Source organism: Capra hircus, chromosome 5 (genome assembly GCF_001704415.2).
Source record: "Capra hircus breed San Clemente chromosome 5, ASM170441v1, whole genome shotgun sequence".
Taxonomy (NCBI): Eukaryota; Metazoa; Chordata; class Mammalia; order Artiodactyla; family Bovidae; genus Capra; species Capra hircus.
In genome coordinates this window covers 99,751,367-99,759,944 of record NC_030812.1, presented here as the reverse complement: position 1 = coordinate 99,759,944, position 8,578 = coordinate 99,751,367, and the positions used below count along the sequence as shown (strand labels likewise).

The window sequence follows — 8,578 nt, the reverse complement described above, 5'->3', positions numbered from 1 at the left end:
TTTCTTCCAAGGAGCAAGTGCCTTTTAACTTCATAGATGCAGTCTGTGTCGCCTGCGTCAGCAGACAGATTCTTTACCACTGAGCCATCTTGTAAGCCCGACCTTACACTACTTCAGTGCTTTCATAGACTGCCACACTCGGACAAGGTGTTCACTGAGAAAGACAACCTACTGTTTTTCTTGAAGTTACATTTATTTAGTTCTTAAATTCTGTGAATGTAACCTTCCCACTTTTTTGGTGTAAAAAAGTATTACTTCTCTTATAAAATGATGGTCATAGTAGATCGCAGTTGGTAAGGTCTTTCTTCAACAAAAGTCCTCTGCATCCCCTTATTGGTTTGTAAAATGAAAAAATCTTACACTTCTGCTTCACTCTCATGCTGCTTCTGGCTCAGATTTTACACGTAGATACATATACATTTGTGATGGATATGACTGGCCCATATTCTGTCTCCTTTGCATACAATTTCCTGTACTGCAGAGGCTAGAAAACCCACAACTATACATCCCAGATTTTTTTGCCACTAGGATTCTGTTTCTAAATTATGATCTATCTGTAGTCTGCACATCCAAGAGACCTGAAAAGTAAAAGTGAGGTAGGAGCCACCTCCCGGCTGCTTTGGTGCTTGCTGCTGGCCAGCATGATTGTGAGGTGCTAGGCTTTTGGCAGCAATGTTCCGCATCCATGCAGTAGCTCTTGGCCACTGAAGGCTTTGAGGCAGTGTTAGCAACACTGCCTTCTGGATCACAGCCAGAGCATTGTGTTCTTGAATTCAACAGTTTCAGCAATAAAGCTTTGTTTTTCAAAAAATATTTATTTATACAAAGAGTCAGACAGGACTGAGTGACTAACACTTTCACTTTCATTTAGTTCTTTGCCTGTGCTAGGTCTTTGATGTCGCATGTGGGATCTAGTTTTCTGACCAGATATTGGACCTGGGCCCCCTGAAATGTGAGTACGGAGTCTTAGCCACCGGACCACCAGGAAAGTCCCAGCAATAAGTTGTGATTCCTCACCTTTCTTTTTTTTTTTAAAGGCTGTGCTGGGTCTTTGTTGCTGCATGACTTTTCTCTAGTTGCGATGAGTGGGGGCTACTCTCTAGTTGCAGCTTCTCTTGTTCTGAAGCACGGGCTCCAGAGTGAGTGGGCTTCAGTAATTGCTGCAGGTGGGCTCAGTAGTTGCAGCTCCTGGGTTCTAGAGTACAGCCTCAGTAGTTGTGGTCCACAGGCTTAGTTGCTCTGGGGCATGCAGGATCCTCCTGGATCAGGGATTGAACCCATGTCTCCTGCATTGACAGGCAGATTCTTTACCACTGAGCCACTCAGGAAGCCTGATGGCTCAGCTTTCTGAAGCTCCCCTCCCTTGAGTGTGTTTAGTAATCTAGGAGCCGTTTCTGGGAAACAGCAGAGACTCTGCTCCTTCAGTTCTTCAAACGATTTTGTAAGCATGCATGTCCCTGTATTAAGGTATTTTCTGCTTAAAATAAAAGTGGTTTCTGTTTACTGCAAATAATCCTGACAGATACAACACTTGACTGAGCAGTAAGTCCACTGTTTCTTCTATACTTCCCCTACTTGCCCCTCCTCATTCTCTGCCTTCCCTTTCCCTCTTCTTTCTATAATACCAAATGCAGTATAACCTAGTGTCTTCATTCTTGGTCTTTTCAGGCCCTGTAGCTGTTTCTTGAGCCTCCAGATAAAAAGAAACCCACGATGGGCTTCCCTGGTGGCTCTGTGGTAAAGAATCCGCCTGCCAATGCTGGAGACATGGGTTCAGTCCCTGAGTCAGGAAGACCTCACATGCGGAGGAGCAACTAAGCCAGTGTGCCCCAATGACTGAGCCCACGTGTTGCAACTACTGAAGCCCAGGTGTCCTAGAGCCCAGGCTTGGAAACAAAAGAAGCCATCAAAACGAGAAGCCTCCGCACCACAATTAGAGAGTAGACCCTGCTCACTGCAACTTGAGAAAAGCCCTCGTAGAAATGAAGAGCCAGCACAGTCAAACATAAATAAATGAATAAATTTTTTAAAAAAGAAAGTAACTCATGATCACAGTATTTCACAAGGTGGGTGGGAGGTGGGAGCAGCTAGTCTCCTAGAGGTTGAGGTTTTCCCTGACACCCGAGAGGCTATCTGACCCAGTGTCTCGGGTTCTCACTAATCAAGATGCCAGTGGTTTATCTTTACTCACTGGAGGGCTTGGGTCTGTGATGAGGAACAATAGCAGTTTATTCCTTGGATTCGAGGTCCCCTGAGACACAATTTCTAGTTTGACTCATTGGGTATCATCATTGGGAAAGTGACAGTGCTTTACGTGTATGAATTATTAACCTAAAACTAATATTATATGTTTCCATATTCTTTTAACATTTCTAGGAACAAAACGCTTTTCTCTCATAAACACAATTTTTTTTGAAGGTTTAAGGTGTTTTCATTGATTAGAATTGTTTACAGTGTAATCATTCCATCATACCTATAATATACAGTCATGATCAAATATCTGATACTAAAGTAACTTGATAAATTCTAATATTGAACACAGAGTAATTCCATTTCTATTAACAATAAAAAAACAAAATCACTGAGTTTATCTCGGAAAATTTAAATTCCTGGCCATTATTTTACAAGTTGGGAATCTGAGTAATCCAACTTTGAGATGACTTTCTCACTGTAGAAGTTTGATCTGTTGGTGGACGTTTGTTTCGGGATTTCCTCTTGTCTCAAGCCATTCTTGCAAACGACGCACTTTGGGGACGGGACTTTTCAATCGCCCTTGCCCTCTGCCTTGGTCAGTGTTCTGGACCTGGCCTCTCAATCCCAGCTTTTTACCCTCCGCCTGAGTATATTTGCAGAAGAACACTCCTTGCGCCTTCCCCAGTGTTTCCTAATCCACTGATACCAGCGTGTCCTCTTCTGCCATGCTGATGCTCAGCCCTCCTCATCGTCCTCCTCTCATGCAGCCAGGACTGCCTCTGCAACCACTGTGCCAACGGTTCTCCCAGGTGCGCAATCTCTGTGCCCAGAAAGCTTAGACAAACAATTCTCCAAAAACTTTTTAAAAGCCCCTTCCTTCCTTGTCCCACCCCTACTGCCACCTTGCTATAAGCAACATATAACAATACTTTATTATGCTAGAATTGTGTATAGCCTATAATTTTCCCATGGTACTCTTACTATTGCAAATACAGCTGCCTCTTGTTCCTTCTCCTATTTTTAAACTATGGCCATAGTGATACTGAAAGGCCAATATGATAGACTCCCTTGTAAACTATCTGGCCTAGGATATCCTGGAGAATCATAAAAAGATGGGATCACCTTGGACAAACAGAATGTACCTGTTACTGAATCTTGACCCAGAGCCCTTGCAGGCTCTGCAGTGGGGATAGTTATACTAATGGGAAGTCCTCACACTGGTCCCTCAATTTCCAAAGCACAATATTTAAAGCATGGCTGAAATTTAGCTCTAAGAAAAAGTCTGGACTAGGGAAAAAAATAAAAATGGTCTATTAATGCTGGGAAGCAAAGGAATTGCATAATTTACAGTATAGATGACATCTCTCAATTCAAATAGTTCTTCCTACCCTGGAATTGCTGATTGTAGGTTAAACATCTTATTTTTCATTCACTGGATGTAGAGATATCGTTTCACTAACACCATGTAGCTTTTCAATATTTTTAGGAAGTTACCTTAAGGGGAAATCTGCTTCCGAATTTTAAACACCTCAGGGTGTTAAGGAGAAAATGGCAGCATTTTCACTGGTAACTTTTCACAGGTAGGTAGATTCTCCCGGGTAGATTCAGGGAGTAGACTTATCTTTCAATTTACGGCTGGAACAATCCACGTGGTAAGTGTGAAACATTTTTCCAGGATCATAAAACTGCCATCACTGCAGCTCAGTCACTCAGTCGTGTTTGACTCTTTGCAATCCCATGGACTGCACCACACCAGGCTTCCCTGTCCATCACCAGCTCCCAGAGCTTGCTCAAACTCATGGCCATCAAGTCCGTGATGCCATCCAACCATCTCATCCTCTGTGGTCCCCTTCTCTTCCTGCCTTCAATCTTTCCCAGCATCAGGGTCTTTTTCAATGAGTCAGTTCTTTGCATCAAGTGGTTAAAGTATTGGAGTTTCAGCTTCAGCCCTTCCAATGAATATTCTGGACTGATTGGCATAGATACCTTTAAAAACATATTTCAATGTCTGCAATATTTAGAATGTGTGCCACATACTTTGTAAACGTCTTATTTTGTTTGGGTTCACAACCTGCTATGTATGAGACACTGCTAGGCACCGGATATGCAACGATGCATAAAATACATTCCACATCCTAGGAGAAGGGGACGACAGAGGATGAGATGGTTGGGTGGCATCACCAACTCGATGGACGGGAGTTTGAGTAGGCTCCGGGGTTTGGCGATAGCCAGGGAAGCCTGGCGTGCTGCAGTCCATGGGGACGCAACAAGTCGGACACAACTGAGCGACTGTACTGATCCAAGTAGGTTTCTGTAATTTGATCAATGTCCTTTCTTCAGACAAACTTTTATAGTTTCCTTCACCTCTACCCAGCCTCTCCAATTATTTTGTGAATGGTTTCTTTAGGAACCCACCTGCTTCGATCCTGTCATCCGGTCAGTCCTTAGCTTTCTAAACAAGAACCTCGGTTTCCCCATCCTTCCCCAAAGGCATGGTTAAACTCCACGTGTTTCCTTTCCTCCGTCTCATTCATTCTTTTGGATAATATAAGTAAATGGGAAGTCTGGGACCAGAGGCTCATACGAATTTAACTATTACGTGTATTCCAGAAAACCACGGTACCCGCCGACTTCGCTGAGTAAACAGGAAACTATCGATCCCACGCAGGAAATGACCTTATTTGAGGGCAAGGAAGGTTTCGCAAATTTCCCTTTCCCTTCAGCTCCCTACTAAACTCATTTCCGGGTTTCAATCCATTTGGTCCTTCACCACAACAGCCGACTCCGTATAGCTCTTCCCAGTCCCAGCCTAGACAGCGTCCCGAGAGTGTGGCGAATTGGCCCTAACCTTTAGTGGACATTTTTATGCCTTGTTTTACATCACTACGAATCTCAACCAATCAGTAGTTGGGATGGGAGGTACCAAAATAAACTTCACTTCCTTCCCAAACAGCCGCCCCGCGCTTGCGTCATCCTGATAGATTACTTGTGCAGCCAACCAGCAAGCAGCCTTGGGCCCGGCCTACCTTAAACCCAATCAATTAAAATGAAGACGGGGAATTGGGCGGAGAATGGAAAACTTGCCCCCACTTTTGGAAATGGTTTGAAGGAGACGCGTACGGACCTCCTAAACTTAGAATTTGTGACCAGTTTTGCCTACTGTATGTCTCAGACGCCCCAGGTCTGTCTCCCCTCGGCCGCACCCCAAGATGAGCCCCCCACCCCTCGTGTCAGTAGAACACGTTCCCATCCCGAGTCTTCAGGAAAAGGACCAAACCCCAAAGGGCCGAGCTGCCCTTGCTCCTCCCCGCGCCGCAGAGCAGGGGGAAGGAGAGACCCCGCAGACTCCCGCGCCAATCTTTCCATTCAGTGCGTCTCTCCTCCCTTCCCCACGTTCCCGGGTCGGAGCTGACACGGGAGTGGGAGGAGCCGACGGCAAGCAGGGTTGGCGGAGATGCTAACGCTTCTTAAGGTGGCGCCGAGCTGTGAGGTGCTTGGGCCTCCAAGCGGCTGGGATGTGACGTCCTCCTGCCTCCCAACTTCGCTTCCCATGCAGTTTCTCATCTCTGGTCCCCTCACCTTAAGCCTGATTTTATTTTCAGAAAGAATAAACAGGTTAGGTAGAGAATATAAACGAATGAAACTTACAACAATAAAGTTATGTAAAAGAAATCCAAACCATGGAGAGAACTTTTACGAGTAATCGTATCTTCTGTATTCTATTCTTTTCTCCCTGAGAGTTCCTTTTAAAGTAGCGGCTAGATGTGCAAATGTGGGCTCCAATTTTGTCTGATAAATATTTCTAAGTGAATCATTTGTGTGTTTGCTTTTTGTCTCCCCACTAGATCTGACGGCAATCTCTAAAGGAAGCAAGAGCCGGTTCCTTAGTGACTGTGGGTTACCGCCTACTACTCTTACGGAGGGTCCCCTGGAAGCTGGAAGAGCGGAGGTGGTATATTGGGCCTCCTGCCAGTCTTGCCTCTAATTCAGTCTTATCATTTGTAAAGTGGGAATAATAATAGCTACCATATACGTTCAGTGTGAGTACTAAAAGACTTCATGTAAATAAAAACACATTGTGATTTGAAAGGTTTAAACAAACATCAGATAAAATTACAAATATAAAGCATACAGTAAATATTTACAAGGACTTCCCTAGTGGCTCAATCGGTAAAAGAATCCTCCTGCAATGCGGGAGGCCTGGATTGGGAAGATCCCCTGGAGGAGGTCATGGCAACCTATTCTAGTATTCTTGCCCGGAGAATCCCATTGACAAGAGGAGCCTGGCGGGGTGCAGTCCATGGGATCGCAAAGAGCTGGACACGACTGAGCTACTAAGCACACGCAAATATTGACAGTCGTTCGATAGCTTTTTAAACAGTATTAAAAACTCTTGATCTTGTAAAATTTCAAACACATGCGGAAGTAGAATAGTATTAAAAACAGATGCATGAAAAAAAGCCCATGTTGTCATAAGCAACATAGGGCTAGTTTCTTATTATCTATACCTCTTTCGTTTATCACTTGATTATTTTGAAGCAAATTTCAGGCATTCCATTACTAAATTCTTTAGTATGAATCTTAAAAAGAGAAAGATCTTTAAAAAAAATAATAGCATAATTCTTTAACATATCTAAAATATAATAATTATTTTATATCACCAAAGTCAGGATTGAAATTTTGATTGAGAAATTGGTGTCTTTCCCAGTTCCTTTGTTCAAAGCAGGATCCCCTGAAATGTCCATATATTGTATTTGACAGGTGTGTCGTGTCTCTTGATCTGTATACATTGCATTTGGTTGCTATGTCTTTTAAGCCTCTTTCAACTTCTAGGTTCCTCTTCCTCCATGCTCGTATCTAAGTGCCTTCTGTGAGTGGAATCACAGTCCCTCCCCAGCACTATGAAGTAGGTGATATTATTATCCCCATTCTACTGATGAGGAAACTGACTACCAGAGCAGTTAAATGACTTAAGTTCTCAGTTATTGAGTGTCAAAGCTGGGATTTGAATACATGAATTTTATCCACTATACCATGTTTCATGTAATATACAAGTGTTTCATAAATGCTTCCAAAATATGTATTGTGGTATATTGGTCACCAATATTAGAAGAAGCATTTTGCTCAAGGTAGAATAGCACACATGAATAATTAGATACTAGGTTCTATCATTGAGAAGGGTGGGTCCTTTACATTTTGATTCTGTTCCATATCACCTTCCTTAATAGAAAGTAAATGGAGAATGAATGCAAGTGCTTCTTCCTGTCTCGGGGGGAAAACAAAACAAAACTAGCTTTTCAGGTTCTTTTTTTAATTAAAAAAAAACCACATAAACAAAACCCATACAAACAGTAATTATAGATATAGTGGAAAATGAGAAATTATAATAATCTTTAAGCTTACATTTTGGGTGTATATCCATCTATGCGTGTATGTATGTGTACATACACAAATATATACATACAGATATCAATACATATATATTACAAAAATCACCTACATAGTCATATTATACAAACTGTTTTTTTAACATGATATTCTCACTGGAAAATATTTAGATGTATGAAAAAAATTAGTTCTTTAAAATAATAACATGACTATTGAAAAAAACTAAAGATATAAGAATTAAAACAATTACTCACTAATGCTACATTCCAGAGTTAAACATATTTACTCATTTAAAAGCTAAGTAGTATTCTATTATATAGCAGTACCATAAGGTATTTAACAGTTGCCTTATTATAGATGTTTAGCTAATTTCCTACAGCTGTATATAATGCTGCAGCAAATATCTTGTATATGTCAAATAATTTCTTGACCTTTTTACTTTTCTCAATTTCTAGGAAAAGAGATTCTAAGCCTTCCCTAACTCTCTCACTTTTAGTACTTTGACCGCTCTGCCCCTGATCCTCAAATTTCATATACCTAAAAAAAAAGTCAAAAAGGATTGAAAAAAGAAACATAACAAAACCTGTAACACAAGTAAGAAACATCTGATGCCAAATTATCTGTGTGTGGGAGAATGAATCAATGTTTCAAAGAGGAGAGAAAAATACAATTTTAATTCTGGATGTTGGAAGAGAGGAAAGGAAGAGAAGGCTCAGCTGGAATTGACTGCCTTTAATTACAATGAAGGGAATGACTTTTAATTCTGACAGCTCAGTAAAATGGGATAGAAGAATCATTTGGATTTTGAATTTGTTAATTTAAGTCCTGATTTTGCATTTTAATAATTTGAACTCAGACACAATCTATGGCTCTATTTCAGCTTTCTCATCTGTAAAATAGGCTTAGTAATAGTGCCTTATGGGATTGGGAAGAATTAAATGTGATAATACATGCATAGCTCAATCAATGCCTGGCACATTGTAAGTATAATATAAAA

The 8,578-nt window shown here is 41.5% G+C and overlaps 1 pseudogene; it reads right to left on the bottom strand.

The window, feature by feature from the left end:
* LOC102179271 lies at window positions 2,617-3,169 on the bottom strand (annotated as a pseudogene).